Consider the following 16,647-nt stretch of genomic DNA (forward strand, 5'->3'; position numbering starts at 1 on the left):
AACAGAACACAAGATTGGTATTGCAAGAGACCTGAATTTTACAAAGCAGGAGATCCAACAGGCAAAGATGACTCCACACTCCCAGTGATTCTTGAACACATGTAATCATTTCACTCCCACAAATGCACTGCGAGATGAAAGCTTTGATAAGTAGTCCTTTGCTGGAGTTATTAATTAGTCGACAAGGGAACCCCAGCTGTCTTATAAAAGATTGCGCCGCACGTTGGCTGCTTTCCACCAAGTCAAAAAAACAAAAAAAAAAAAACACGCTTTTTCCGGGTTTCTCCACAGGCAGAATCGAAAACAAGGGCCACTTGTGTTGGCTGATGTACCACCACTAATTACACATGCAAATGAAAAGAATCAACATCGACACATTTACCTGGAGGTAATAAACTGGCAGCTCCATATCATTCAACAGTCTGGAGTTACAGTCTCTTGCTTAAAATGCACTTCCAACATGCAAATTAGCCGCACAATAACACAATCAAGAGTTTTTGCACCAATGCAGGCTAAAAATCCTGGAAACAGACACCGATGATCGATTGAAAAAAGGCCTCAGAGGAACAACTACCTTGTACATTGCTATCTGAGAAGAGGCCATGTTTTTCAGTTGCATTTGAAAAAAAACATTACAAGACATTATCGTTTTTTTTTAAAAAACACAAACGAATAAAAGCAAACCCGTGTATGATTCAGCGATCTGAGACAACTATTAGAATGAAGTTTTTTTTTTTTTAAAAGAAAACTCTTGAGTCAGCCCAGCGCACAGATTTGATTTTGGCTTGTCAGTGAGCATGTGCAAACAAGCTTCGCTGACAGCATGACACACTGATGAAGCCCAGCCCTAAGTCCAAAACTGGCCGTGTGCCGAGGTAGAAGACAAGAATTCAGCCAAGGGGAATACAGAAGTCCCATTTTGCGCCAATTTTTCTTTCTTTTTTTTTTTTTTGGGAAAACGGACACCGAAACGTCCGCAGCACACGTCCGTCAAACAGGGAGGAGGAGGAGGAGGAGGAGGATTCCCCCCCCCCACCCCCCAAAAAAATGCGAAGCAACAGATTCAACTGGAAAAGGGACACCTGCTGAAGGCCGCTGAAATGCGTGTGGTGAGCCCGGCGGAAGGCGGACCTGCGACCGCAGCAGCGCGAGGGGGAGGGGCCAGCTGCAAAGTGCAGTCCGGCGGCTCGGGGATCGATACGGGACAGACGCTGGGGCTCGCGCCGCCCTGGTTTATTCATGAGCGCTTCCCCGAACGCCGCCGCCGCCGCCTCTTCCCCCGGCCTTTTCGTGCAATTAGCCTGCGATCGATACGCACTTCCCCACCAAAGTGTCGCGCGGACGGCTCACCTGGACGGCCAGCAGGCCGGCCCTCCAGAAAGGCTCCGCCCCTTCAGTTTTAACTGTGCGGGTGGACCCCCAGAGGTTTGGGGAACACCGCTGGTAGACTGAAGGGAAGACGGGTCACCTTGAGCGCACGCTGGGAACCAAACAATGTTCCCCCTCCCCGTTATCACTGAACCTGAAACTAGGGCTGGGCACGACAGCGCAACAAAAACTATCAAATGTTTCTCAAGCACAGGCGCAATCACCGCCACCATGCAGCCTATCGGCTCACTTTCATCGCGTTTCTCTTTTATCATACTTGACGCGGTAGTAAATATGTAAACTTCAGAGGACAAAAATGCTTCCTTCTTTTGGGCAAGTCCCTGCTGCTTCCTTATAATTGACAAAAAAAAAAAAAAACACAGCACACAATCAGATGGAAGCTGTATGACCTTGCTGCCGTCTTATTATCACCCGATAAACATCAGCGGATGATGCTTTCTCCCAGCAACCATTTCAAGGGGCCTCTGAAGTTTAGATGTTTACTACGGCATCGGGTAACCTTTAAAGAAAAAAGACGAAAAGACAGGCCATACGTTGCATGGTGGCAATGATCGCTATTGCACTCAATATTATTATTTGTTCTTTAATTATCAGTGCGGTATACAGCCCAGTCTTACCTGAAACCACAACTGGAACTGAAATGGTCTAGTGCTTGCCAGAAGGAACAAAGGTTAAACAGAACTTGAATGTGCAAACCACTTGTAAATATTCTGTTCAATATTAACTCAAACTACAGAGTGGTGGCACGGACCAACGGTGAATAAATATTGTTTCTAAATATGATTACTGCACATCCCTCTGTTTGCATTGCCTAATTTAACTACCTCTCATAACCGGCCCATCCCATTTTATCATCTGCTCCGACAGATCACCCACTGCATTCCTGTTACCATTCCTGCTAATGATTACTCTGGGATGGCCAGCGGGGGATGGAATCTCCCTCCGCAGCTGGGTTCCACCCCAGATTTTGTCCCCTTCGCTCACTTTCTGGGGGATTTCAGGCCAGGTTTTCTGCAGATCTTTGTGACAGTGTTTCTGAAAAAAGCACTCTGCAAACAAACTTGAATTAAACTGTATAAATATATGAATCATTCTGTCTGAGATATACATGAAGCACTTCAGCTCTGAGAACGCAAGTATATTAAAAATAAAAAATCCCATCAGAACAGGGTGATGGGCTTAAGGATTAATCCTATGTTCGGCATGTAGGCCAAAAGCAGAAAGTCTTCCCTCAAAGAAAACAGAGCATATACGCATTCTCATTTAGATATTATCCCAAAGCATGTCCTGAGGTGGAATTCAGTGGACGTACGCAGATAAATCCATCTAGAACAATCTATTGATAAGACTTTAAGCAACATAAATCTAAATACCGCAAAGACGATTTCCCCTGTTTAGCATCAGATGTGGGCAGGTGGCATTTGAATAAGAATAATTTTAAAAAAACAAACGGCCCAACAAATGCAAGCAGAAAATGAAAATAAGGAATTATACCTTAGGAAGACTGGAGGCAGAAGCACGTTTATGTGCGGCGCAGGGCGAAACATCTCAGAAGCGCTTGCGGAGACATTTCTGAAGCGCTTCGCAGCGGTAAACACGCGGCTCGGCTGCAGATTAGACACGGCCCGCATGCACTCGCGGCGCACGCGGCGGTGCGCGACCACGGCAGCCGTCTGCAGGGGCGGACCGGGCCCGACCCGGGTTGCGGGGGGTGGGGGGGTGGGGGAGGGGGACGGGGGACGCGACGTGTTCTTTCCGGATCAACTGAGCAAGTCGCCCGTTCGGGTTGGCAAGCTTCCCAGGGGTCTGAAGGTCTTCTGTCCCAACTGTTCGCGGAGGCAGCGGAGCAGCTGGAACTCCTGCCTGCCTCGTCCAGGCCCCGCCTCGCCCCGGCCCCGCCTCGCCCCGGCCCCGCCTCGTCCAGGCCCCGCGCGCCTGCCAGTCGACCCTTAACTGCCGATTCGAGAGTTACCGGCAAAGTGACGCGCGCGGAGCCAGGCTTTTAGCCGCAGAAACTCAAGGCGGGCGCTAAGCAAACACTCTCGACCGCAGCTGCTTCCTGAGTGATGGCGGTAACCAAAGAGAATGATGCAGGCGCAGACGAGCGCGTCGCCGGACCCACTCGCTGCCGGCAGGGTAATGGGCTGTAATGGAGGGAGCCGGCGAGCTTCCGCCCGTATCCCGCACGCCCACGCCCGGCCCACAGCCTGAAAGCAAAGCCTGACCGTCCCAATGCCAGCTATGACTGGAGGGGCTATCACGACAAGCCGTGACCGTCATAGCATTTCTTAACAGTCACAGCATGTCGCGACAGTCACAGCATGTCGCGACGGTCACAGCATGTCGCGACGGTCACAGCATGTCGCGACGGTCACAGCATGTCGCGACGGTCACAGCATGTCGCGACGGTCACAGCATGTCGCGGCCGTCACAGCATGTCGCGACCGTCACAGCATGTCGCGACCGTCACAGCATGTCGCGACCGTCACAGCATGTCGCGACCGTCACGGCATGTCGCAATAGTCATAGCATGTTGCGACTGGGCATTCCAAACTGAGGAGAAAAGCAAAAAAAACCGGACGGCTAAAGAGATGCTTTAAGGAAGGACTGGAGGAACCCACTCATACAGGTTTCAGGGCCGCCGCAGGTCCATTAACTACCTGCTGCTTCCTCTGCGACAGTTGCACAAAATGATGATGATGACGGTGATGACGGCTCCGCTGGCGATTACAAAGCAAGCCCAGGAGCAGGAGACGCACTTTAGTCTGACTGATGCTTTCACCCTGTCTATTCCTCTCCCTGCATCCACTCTGACAGGAGCGCTAAGGAGCAGGACCCTCTCTCTCTCTAGCTGTCCGTTTCTCTCCTCCTCCTCCTACTGCTTCCCCCTTTCTCCTGAGACCTGGGCTGCATTATCGCGGGGCCGAGGGAGCGAGGGGGTGGGGGTGGGGGGGGGGGGCGTCGCACGGAAACCACTTCCTGTGCCGGAGAGATGGGAGCGGTGCTGCAGATGAATGGGAGGGGACTCTGGAGGAATGAGGCTTATAAAAGCGCATGAAAAATTCAGCAGCAGCGCGCTGTAATGAGAGCTCCCTTCACCCACAGAGACCAGGCCTCAGGCCTGACAGGCCCGGGACCACTGAGCACCACTCTGGACCTTCACAACTGACAGAAATCTGTAATAGGCCCTGGTTTCACCTGGCCGTACATCACACAACATTACACAAACATTATCAGGTTGAGTACACATGAGCAGCATACACACACACACGCACACGCACGCCTCGCAAGCAGCAGCTGACAGCTGCAAGAACGTTCACACACACACACACCCTGACGCGAACTCAACCTACCCTTCCTAAGACGTTCCCCACCCACTTTCATCGCAAGCTTACGACAGTGCGGCTCATAATATGGGTGTAATCCCGATGGGATGGTCAGTTTCCTGTCGGATTACGCCTCCCCACCCCACCCCCCCCCCCCAACCCCCCTGGATTACACAGGCCCTTCCCGTTTTCACATGTCCAGGATCAGCGCGAGCGCGCGTACGATTCGCTGTTGTTATATAAGCATTACACATCGGATGTCGGCGGAGCCAAAACCAGGGCTGGACCGCCCGTGAGATCCAGAGGAGAGTCAAAACCAAGACTAATCCCTCCGCCGCTCGCGTCAAATCTGCGAGAAATGAGAGCCTCTGAGGAGAAACTGGGACATGTTTCAGTGTTTTTATCCGCACCAAAACCCTGCCTGTGAGTGGGGAAAAAACAAACAAACTGGACACAAATAAATGTGCGCTGAGAGATCAGGCTCCAGTGTCTCAGACCTGGTAGGCAGTCACATGTTACTGGACATGCTGCTGTACATGTATCCTGTTTATAAAGGAACAGTAAGGGAGACTCTTGCCTTCACAGACATGTTCCTCATTAAACATGTACATACAGTTTCAGGAGGACGGTTTATGACCTTACGAGAAAAGGGCAAATTTGGGACCAAACCACGTTTCCATCTGAAGCCAGTAAAGTCACCGTAAGTGGAGTACTTGTGACCAATGTAACCCCCATGTGGGGAAAACACACACGCGCACGCGCGCGCGCGCGCGCACACACACACACACACACACACACACACACACACACACACACACAATGCACTTCTCAGCAGCAGGCACGCTGGATCAGGAACTACAGCAGCCACTCCTCTCAGCCGTCACGTGATGCGAGGGAGGGAGGGAGGTTAGAGGGGGAAGGAGGGAGGGAAAGGCGGGGTGAGAAGAGAAAAGGAAGAGTGAAAAGGAAGTCCACAGAGTCAGCTGGAAAGAGAAGAGAGCAAGCGAGAGAGAGAGAGAGAGTAAAAGAGACAGAGAAGCAGTTCTAAACCGGAACTCAGCCGCTTGAATGCGACAGGCCAGGGGGTGGGGAAATGGGCGGGGCATGGAAAGGGGGCAGGGGCGGGGTTAACCGCTCCATGACACCCCAGACACGCTGTGATAAAGAGGCTAAATATAAGACCGCCTGGGACATGGCTGATGACAGGTATTAATGCAAGCAGCCGACATGCACAGCAGCGCATTCCCCCAGATAAGAGCCCCCCCCCCAACCCCCCCCTAACCCCACCAGCAACACCAACACGCCCAGCGCTGCCACCAGCACGAGGCCACACAGCCCTGCTTCCCAGTGCTGAATAACCTTCAGCTGGCATTGCCACACGCCAGGCTCATCAAACCTCACCCCTCTCTTTTAATTCCGCACACGTCTCCCGGCAACGCCAATCAGTGCCAGCCCTTCTGAGCTTCCCCGATTAAAAGAGGCTGAACGTTCAGTATTGAGACACCGTTGTCCAATGTCAGGCTGTTCAGCCCAAGTGTACGTCGATGCAGTAAAACCCGCAGAGATCTCCGTCGTTTTGCTGGGCTGCTATTTCGCATGTTTGATGAAGCTTTGCAGTCGCTCTGGGGAGAGAGCAAAGAGAAGAATGTTTTCCCTCGCCCTTAAGAGGCTCTCATTCACTCCTCTCTCTCCCTCCCCTTTCTCCTCTGTTCTTTCCTGATTAGTTATTTTTCTGAAAAGTAATATTTAGCGGCAAAATGAGAAGGTTTAGAAACAGGAGAGTTGAAAGGCCAGGCGAAGACCAGCCCTCCGAAGGGCTGTGGGAGCCCCAGAGGCGGCGCTGGTGCAGTCAGCGTTTCTAGCGGGAGAAAACGCTGGCTTTTCTCAAAGCCGGCACAAAGCCCTGTGGATCTGCCCTGGGACTGAATCCTTCCTCCCCTCACCCCCCTCACCCCCCTCACCCCCCCCAACTTTCCCTGTCAGCTCCACAGAGCCACAGTCAGACAGGGACAGGATTTATACACACAGCACTGGCTGGGACCAAGAGTCATTCTGCCAGCTCTTTGTCGCACTCACACACACACACACACACACTCATGCACGCACACACACACACACACACCCACAGACCCCCCTCCCCGACACACACACACACACACACAAACAGTCCTTCTCTCTGTTACACAGTCTCCCCCAGTATCTTTCTGCTTTAGCAACATGGTGCGTCTCTTTCGCTCTTCCCAGAACAGTGTCTGTCTCCCTCTTTCTCCCTCTCACACACACACACACAGTCTCCCTCCCCCTTTCTATCTCTGTCTCCCTCCTCCTCTTTCTCACACAGCCTCCCTCTCTCCCTGTCTCTTTCTCCCTCACACACATACACACACAGACACCCGCACGCATGCATGAACACAAGCATACACACAGGCGTGCATACACACAGGCACACGCACACACACAGACACGCACACGCATGCATGCACACACGCATTCACACGAACACACACACACACACACACACACACACGCACACGCATGCATGCACACACACATAGACTGCTTCAACAAGGAGCGTCTTCTCTCCACAGCTCTCTTCCAGCGGCTAATTGTGAAAATGAAGGGCTCAGATGAGCGAGTTAATTGGCTGGTTAATTAAGGTGACGGCGCAGGTGTTGGGGGGCGCCGCTCCAGCGAGGCGAGGCGATGGCGGCCGTGTTAGGGCTCCGATTACAAGGCCGTAACCGCGGGGGGGGCTCAGGGGGGCTCGGGGGGGCGCAGGGGGGGCTCGCGCTGCAGGTAGCGCTAATCCCAGATCAGCCCACTCAACCCGAAACGCCGCGCAGGGCAAGGCTCTGCCCCCGAGCACAACCGCCCCAGAACAGCTCCAGCACCCGCACACAAAATGGCTCCCGTCAGGATCGGCCTCAGTGAACTGACTCTGGATCAGTTCAGCTGCTGGAGCCCACCTAACCATACCCTGATTTTATGCAAATAAGCTGATCCAGGGTCAGCACCCTGGGTACACCATCTATTCCAGGGGTGTCCAATCTTATCCAAAAAGCTGTTGTGAGCACAGGTTTCTGTTTTGGTCCAGAACCAAGACACCCGATTCTACTCATCAAGGTCATGACTGAAGACCATGATTCGTTACTTAGTTGAATCAGATGCCTTACTTACTGCCAGGCTAAAACAAAAAACCTGCACCCACCTCAGCCCTTTTAGGATGAGACTGGACAGCCCTGGAGTGTTTCAAACAGCTTTAGCTCATGAAACCAGCCACAGCAAGCGGTGGGGGAACCAAAACGTCCTCACTGCACCGCGTTAACCGCGAGCGGCGTGTTCAGGCACACCAATCGCCCAGGAGCACCGGCCAGGTCCGACACAGCTGAGCAGCACTTAACGCTCCTCTGATTTCACAGGACAGCAGGAACAATCAGGACCTCTCATTTCCCAGCTGTGTAATAATAACAACAATAAAAGAAAACTATTTTGCTGTCTCATCGATTAGCAGGGCCTCAACAATGGGCAAAAAGGCAAGAGCGTTTCACGGGCTTTGTGGTCTTTCGCAAGTTCAGACCTGTTAAAGTCCGCAATTAGGAGAGATTCTCTTCTTTCAAGGCAGAAATCCTTTCTCTTTTGCACACGGATACCGGGGGGAGGGGAGGGGAGGGGAGGGGTGGGGTGGGGAGGGGGGCAGGGCTGGCCGGTTGCTATTAGAGACAGATGTCTTCCGCCACCCTCCATTTGCGGAATGTCAGGGCATCGTAATTACACATTAACAGATGGAGTTTGGTTCCCAATCAATTTTTATTATTTTTCTATTTTTTTTTGCATTCGTCTGTCGTCCCCTTTTCCACGCACAGGGAACAGAGCTCGTTTTTCAACGGGGGCTTTTCACCGGCCGCGAGAGATTCCGACAGCACCCTGCGACGCTCCGCACCCATACATCATTCTGCTCCGCGCCGACTCAGCAGAAAGCCAACGCGTGCTTCCGCGGTCTAAAGAAGCTTCCAGGTCCTCCTCGCCCACGACTTCACACAAAATAAGGGCGCCCGTTCTCCGCAGCGAGAGGACTCGAGAACAAACCCGGCGTGATAAACGGGGCCCTTGGTTTCTCCGGCCCCCTGGTCCTGTCGCCGGATTCTGTTCCGCGGGCCGCGCTCTTCGCTCGGCTCGCTCTGCGGTTCCCCGTACACGGACGTTCGCGGTCCACACGGGTGAGCGCTAACCGCTCAGACTTTCACAGTAACCGCCCCCCCCCACTTTCTGCCCTCCCCGTTCCCTTCACTGATGTAACTGAGCAGTGGAGCCACTCTGTAATCAAACGGCACGCACCACCGCCATCATAATCTCCGAAACGTCACCTTTCCACACCAACGTGGCTTCATCAACCCCCCGCCCCCATCCCCCACCCTTTCCCCCGCAATTACTTTCACCCAAAGCCCCTCATCTGTCGCAGACAGAATCCATATCAACCGACAGCCCCTCTCCACTGGGGCCTAAAATATACGCCGGTCCCCACCGCGCAGTTCAGCTGTAATTTCCTTCCATCTGAATTAGCGTGTTTTTTTTCCCCCACCATCTGCATGCGTTACAGCTTGAGTGAGTTATTACTGAAGAAATTAACTTGCAATTTACCTTAGGATTATTCATATATTTTTCATTAGCGGTTTGATTTCAAGCGGTTGAGCGATATTTTGGGTATTAAACAGTAATTCAAAAGTAAAATTGCCAGGGATATATATATATATATATAGCTTATTAGTTTAATGCATGAAGGCAGAAGCAGTAATGCTGGGATGATGAGGCTTTTAATGGTGGACAAGCATGAAGGCAATGGCAGTATGTGTTAATACACCGTTTAAAATAATACTTTAATAATCTTTAATACATTTTTTCATTACTCACCTTCAAACTGAATTGTTCAAATTCTGGTTAATCTATTAAATTTTTCTAAAATTTGCTCCAATGCCAAATCTTATCTTTTTTGTGCCGATTCATCTCCAGCCGTTTCAGACCCTCTGGCCAAAAATCCTGCCTTGTGACATCACCCACAATGCACTGCTCTGTGCCAACAGGCTGTTTGTGCACCTGTGCCAGTCTGGCATTAACCGAACCCAGGTTCTGATGCCGGGTCTTTGGTTCCTGGCTTTGCACCGGTGTTAAATAAGCCCCTTCGGCTCTGTGAGTCTCATCGAGAGGTTTCCCTGATACACAGAACGCTCATTCGGCCCAAAATGTCAAACACATCCCACAGGCTCCCAACACTCAGCTCTCTGACAACATCAGAGCTCACAAAACACAGCACACTGTTACGCAACACACACCTGCTGGCTCAGCTGCCACGCATTCACACTCAGCACCAACATACACACACACACACACACAGACATACAGACAGACACACACACACACACACACAAACACACACACACAAATTCAAGCACACAGACACACCAACACACACACACAAATACAAACACACACACAAACTTACTAACTTCAACTCCTAGTTCAGTCTCCACTTAAAATAAAGAGCAATTAAGTGATACCTAATTTCCTCCAAGAGCCTGAATGTTTTCATGCGCTGCTGAATTCTGAAACCAATTAAAACAGGATATGACAGGTGCTGAGCCACAGAGAGCTTAGTGTGTGTGAATGCACATGTGTAAGAGTGTGTGTGTGTGTGTGTGTGTGTGCGCACATGCAAGGTATTATACGAGTAATCGCGCGCTGCAAGCATGAGTGCACGTGCAGGGCTGCAGATTTACGGGCAGAGCTGACTGACCGCTTCCTACGCTATGAGGACTTTAATGTGGCCCCCCTGTTTAAAGGCAGACGCGCCGCACTGTGCACTGACAGCCGAACTGGAGGGGACACGGAGCTGCCTGCTGGAGGGGACACGCTCGCCAGCCTAATAAAACCAGCGGCGACGCCCGCTTTTAAAAGCTTCCCCACGCGAAGGAGCGAGGCGCGCAGAGGAGGAGGAGGAAAGGGAGCGTGACCCGACGGGAGGAGAGGTCAGCGGGTAACGGTCCGGGGCGGCTCCGCCACACCCAACCCAACCCCGCCCTGCCCCGCCCAGCCCCGCCCCGCCCCGTCCCGTCCCGTCCCGACCGCTCGGGTGAGTCTGCGTTCGCGGCTCGGTGTGCTGTGGGACGTGCCCGGACTCGCCCCCGGTGCGGTGGCCACACCCCCCCCCCCCCCTCCACCCCACCCCCCCCCGCGCTTTCCCTTTCAGCAAAGCAGCGGTAAGACCGCCCAGCGCGGCCAAGACCCTAAATCACTTTTTATTGCCGAGAAAGACGCTAGACGCAACACTCCCTCCCACCTGTCAGCTCCTGGCCCGACAGGGGCAGGCAGGGGGGTGACTCATTCACCGGGGAGGGCACAGCCAGGCACACAACTGCCAGAGACAAGGATCTCTTTTTTTTTTTACTTATAATTGACTTGTCACCACGGCAACCAAAACTTTTTTTAAATCAAGGTCATAAAGCAGAGACCTCTCTTTTCGGACAGAAAAAAATACCCCTGGAAGCGAGTGGATGGGGATTCTGGGTCGGGGAAAGCTAGCCCTGATAAACAGCTGTCAGAGCCAATACTCTGCACAGCCTTTCGCACAGTTGCTTTAAAATGACCAGTCAGATAAAGGAATTAAACACATAAATGCATTCATTGTTCCAGGGAACGTTAGGTTTACTCTTATCCCCATTATAGGCTAATAGCTATGACAGATTACTGTACAATCTACTGGAGTCTGCAGCATAAAAAATATCTTCTCACAGCTGTGATGCCCAATTGGCCAGCACGAATACTTCATGACCAATCAGAAAGAAAAGGGCTGGCAAATGCCACCAGTGCAGTATAACGGTTATGGAACTGGGTTTGTAACCCAAAAGTTGCAGGTTCGATTCCGATGTAGGACATTGCCGTTGTAGCCTTGAGCAAGCTACTTAACCTGAATTGCTTCAGTAAATATCCAGCAGTATAAATGGGCACTATGTAAAAATTGTGCAAGTCACTCTGGATAAGAGCGTCTGGCTAAATGCCTTCAATGCAATACAAGACACTGGATTTACTTTTCAGGCCCAAGATTTGCTTCAGTACCTGCTTTCCCCACTTCCCCCCCCGCAATTCTAAACCTTTCTGCTTTGCTCTACACCTGAAGAGCGGGAACAGATTATTGCCAGAGCGACCTGTGCAGCTAGCCGCCACTGTTTTTCTCCATTCTACAACGTCACCCCCCCCCCCCCCCCTTCCTCCCAGAGACTTAAGGGTTCGGATGAAGTCATTTCCCGGCACCGCTATCCAATTCGCGGCGGGTGACGGCCAGGCCCCGCCTCCTCCGCTCAGCCGCGGCAGGGTGGCACCTGCGGACTGCGGACTGCGATCTCGCACGCTCCCGAGCGCTGGCACTCGCGCCCGCCGCAACGGCCGCATTCCGGCTGCGTGCCCTCCGCCTCGAGTGGGGGCGGGGCCTGCCGAGGGGGGGAGGGGTGTGAAAAAATAACTTTCCTTTTGTAGGTGCAGTTTCATGACAAGCTCCATCTTACAGTCCTCACACGGCTAATCTGGGATGCTAGCGAAGCGCTGCGCCGAAATTCCTCTGATTAGCTGCCGCCTGATGACTGGCAGCCCCATTTCTAATGCTGCAAAAAAACTCCAGGACTAAGCTCCGCCCCCCCTGCCTTCCTCCAATCACAGACCAGGGGCGGTGTGGCTCTGTGACATCACATCCCCCAGAAGAAAATGTGGCGGGGCCTGTTCGACACAAACACAGCGACGTGTGCGGGGTGACCTTGCACCTTTGAAAAATTTACAAAAAAGATGAGAAAAAGAAAATGCGGATAATTTCTGGGTTAATTCACAGAGAAACGCAGAGAAGCGAAAGGAACAGTGCTGGACCGGCTGTGACTGCTGGGCCAGGCGCTGATCATTAAGCCACTCCTCACCTACCAAGCACAAATTCACCCGATTAAATCTCTCCGTCCTCCCCTCAGCCCGCACCGCCCCGGGCACTCCTGCCCACAGACGCGCAGTTTAAACCCGCGTTTCGTCGACGCTGCAGGTCGGCACGGCGACTCGTCGGCACGGCGACTCGGCGATGCTGCGGGTCGGCACGGCGACTCGTCGGCACGGCGACTCGGCGATGCTGCGGGTCGGCACGACGACTCGCCGACAGGCGCGCGAGGGCTGCGGACCGCGATCTTAGCGCCCGTTAATCCTGTTGTGTTCCGCAGACAGAGAGACAATGAGGGAGTCGAGACTTAACCAAGGCACTTTTCTTTCAATCTGCTCATTTTAATCAATGTGCCATCGCATCCCCTGCAACGCACACGTCCATCTGTCTGCTCCTTTATGACTGCATCCCAAAGCAATTTATTTCTGATTGCCATGGGGGCGGGTGGGGAGGGGGGGGGATTAAGCTGGTGTCTAGCCTCCGTCAGGGGAGCAGAGAGGGCTCGCTGCATCTTGGGAGATCTCTGCAGGGATTTCAGAACAGAGGATTGGGGGGGGGGGGGGGCGAGAGAGGAGAGAAGTCAGTTCTAGATTTTTCTCCAAGATAAAGAGAAAAAAACACGTGATCCTCAAGACTGTGCAGAACGGGCCGAGCGGTTGACCTTGAGCGGTCCGCTCGCCGCGTCAAACAAAAAGGAAGGAAGGAGCGCGCGCGCAAAAAAAGAGAAAAAAAAAACGCTGATAAAATCGCTGCCAGGAGAAAGGACGGGAAGAAACGAATAAACGAATTAAGCCTGATAAACCTTGGCCCCGCTGCACACGGGAGCAGCAACTGCAACAAAAAAAAGAAAGAGAGGGAAAAATAAAGAATGAATCTCGCTGAATGAGAGACAGTAGCCTCTAAAGCTTTATCACCTCCAGTCTGTGTGTGGAACACACTGCAGCATCATGAAGGTTGACATTATGTGCATCACATTTAACTCCAGGTTACGGACTGGCTACAGCAAGCGAAGCACAAAACCTTCCCACAACGCGGCAGGGAGGCCACAACGTTGCTTAAATGTTACACACTGACCCTACGCTAGGGAGCACCTCCCACCAGAAATCCAGTCAGTTCCAGGACAGGGGTCAAGGGCAGAATAATACAACCCCAATTGCGCAAATTCCAGTGCTGTTCATCACCTTAATAATAAAATGCTTCCCGGCCAAAGAGGCCATTTTTCCTCAAGAAATACAAACAAGGTCAAAGGGAATCATCTTTGTGGCTCTGTAAACAACTTCGGAGCAATCAGTCCGAACAATACCCAGAATGCACTTCACCATCGCACTCTCCCCGGACTGAAGTGAGCAGTGTGTCGCTGCAGAGAGAAGAAGAGGCAGGGTCTTTCCTGCATTGAAATGTCTTAAGCGGGCTGCCTATAGGAGAAAAAGAAAAAAAAATCCTGCAGCCTAAGACGATTTGTAACGGCCCATGAATTTACTGGTACAGTTCTGTCACGAATGACACTGAATTCTGAACTCAAGTTCTGACAGCTTTTCGTGTTCACGTGCGAGCTTAGAGACCTGCCGACTTTTAACACATATTTATATAGATAATTACGCGGCCTAACAGGACATAATTCCATGAAAATATCATCAAATATACACGCTAATGGTTTATGCAAATATCTCTTCACAATGGAATGAAGGGGAAATGGTTTTGGGATTTGGCAATTCTGAGCAGATGCACAAATTAGCCTATGTGATAACCCGTTATGCAATTAAGAGGATTCTCCTGTATTAACATACACTGTTTTTGCCTATCTGTGTAGAGAGAAGCCTTTAAAGTTATGTAGGGTACAAGTAACACCGGCAATAAAAACAATGGTGCAAGTGTTCTTTGAGTGAATGTATAAAAATAAAGGTAAAAATGGACCTTAAATTTTGAGTGCAAATTATTCACATTTAAAAACATACTGCAATGCCGAATACCACTATTCCTGTAGAATTACCCCCTTATATCCTGTAGGTTCCTCAGTATAAGCTAAATTTCTCCCCCAGTGCTGGCACTAGGCTATATGTAACCCTTCAATAAATGATTTAATTGTCCCAATTTTCTATTTTTGTCTCAATGCACTGTGGGGGTCTCCTGAAGACCAGAACTTTACCTTCTAAATGTAGCCAAACAGGGAGATGACGCATGGAGTTTCCATGGGCCGACCGCATTCGCTGTCACACAGTGCCCAACCCAAGCCCTGTTCTGAGCCTGGAAATACCCTGGCAGTGCTGAAGGAATCTGTCCATCACAACAAAAACATTGTAATTGTGAATAAATAGCAATATCCCCGACGAAACAGCAGTGTAACTGCTCCAGGACCGAGCCAGCAGACACGCCGAGCGCTTGCACGGAGTCAGACGTCGAGCATTAATTTGTTTTCGAGAGGGGAAGAGTAGCGTTCGCTCATCTGACCGGCGAAAAGAACATTCGCCACCCCTGAGATGATTTCGAGCGCTCTGATTTGATATCCGCTGAACGGTACGGAGAGGAGCCTGACAGAGCATCGCTTGGCGGGGCTTGTTTGTGTGGCGGCTGCAGGCTCTTGCGCAACCATGGAGACCACCCAGATCAGGACAGCAGAAGTGACCGTGGAGAGGCTTAGCCGAGCGACTCCCATCTGCGAATACTGCGCCGCAGGACCAAGTGCGGTCCACAGGGCGGGGGCGTGTCGGACTACCAGAGCGTCCGGCCGAACAGGCCGGGTCACGCCGCGGCTGGAGCGGAGAAGGGGAGTATCTCGGGTGGGGATCAGCCCTGGAGCCCTGGAGCCTGGAGCGACCTGTGGCTCCTCGCACCGTCTGAATAACGTCTTTGGGTTTCGCTCCAAAAGCGGCCCGCCTTTCCAGCTCAGGCCAGAGGGACGCGAGCGACCAGTTTCTCCCGTAATGTGCTGGAACCCTGTCCTGCAGATTCCACCAGCCTCCTCACTTCCTGTTCCTGTGTCTGGCCACTTCCTGTCGCAGGGCAGAAACCCAGGAAAGGCCTAAGATGGAGCAAAAACGAAAAAACTGCAAAACCAACATTGTGCAGCCAAGCTGGCGCACAGCAGAGAGAGGAATGAGCCGGAAGGAACCGAACCTTGCGGTTACCAGCCCCCGGCAACGGGGCAACGGGGCGCTCCGCCTCTGTTTGTACTCCCCTCTAACCACAGCCTGAGCGGGGCGGGATAGCAGGGCACAAAGTGAGAGGGAGGAGCCAACACCGCCACACCTGAGGGTCGACTGACACTACAGAGGGCGAGGAATTTAGAGACTGCTAGCCATGGGAGAAGAAAGGAGCTCTGGGGGAAGAGACCGCCGCACCGTTCCCGCAACGTTACGGCAATGTTGCAAAAACGTTCAGAAGGGTGGGACCGAACGCCAGGACACAGCCTACGGCTGGCCATTTCAGTGCTTGACAGCTTAATTTCTGCTGTTCTCCGATTGGTCGAGAAGTCCCATTTGACCTCCAGGTGTCCCATGAACGCGCACTGCGAAGCAACATGTCAGTCAGGGCTGTGCTGACCCAGAGCACCTGGAACCCAGGTGAGGTGGGACAGGTGAGAAGCGTCAGACTCGCACAGAGACCGGGACGGAGGTCTGGATCAGCGACCTCCCTGAAGCACGAAGACATCAATCACCCAGCCATCGCCACGGCAATTAGAGCGGGAGCGCGGGGTCATGTGACCACTGCAGGACGCAACCTGCGACCGCGCGATAAAACCGCGCCGTGTCCACACCGCCGGAACACGGCGGAAGCCGCGAAGCCGAACGCGGCCCCCGAACGCTGCCCGTCTCGCCCGTCACGCCAGAGGGCAGGCCGTCACCGTGGGCAGAGAGTCGAGCCGGGAAACAAACAAAAAAATGAACAGGGAAGACTTCTTCTTCCTCTTGTTTCTCCACACCGCTAAATGTCAAGAAAGAGTATAAATGCAGAAAGCGTTTTTCTCAGGAGCGA

General features: G+C 52.3%; 1 protein-coding gene across 1 annotated transcript in view; it reads right to left on the reverse strand.

The window, feature by feature from the left end:
- Positions 1-16,647, reverse strand: part of arhgap35a (Rho GTPase activating protein 35a) — a 71,860-nt gene that overhangs the window by 26,338 nt on the left and 28,875 nt on the right. The gene's annotated exons all lie outside the window — the stretch shown is intronic.

This window comes from Anguilla anguilla, chromosome 12, assembly GCF_013347855.1.
Source record: "Anguilla anguilla isolate fAngAng1 chromosome 12, fAngAng1.pri, whole genome shotgun sequence".
Taxonomy (NCBI): domain Eukaryota; kingdom Metazoa; phylum Chordata; class Actinopteri; order Anguilliformes; family Anguillidae; genus Anguilla; species Anguilla anguilla.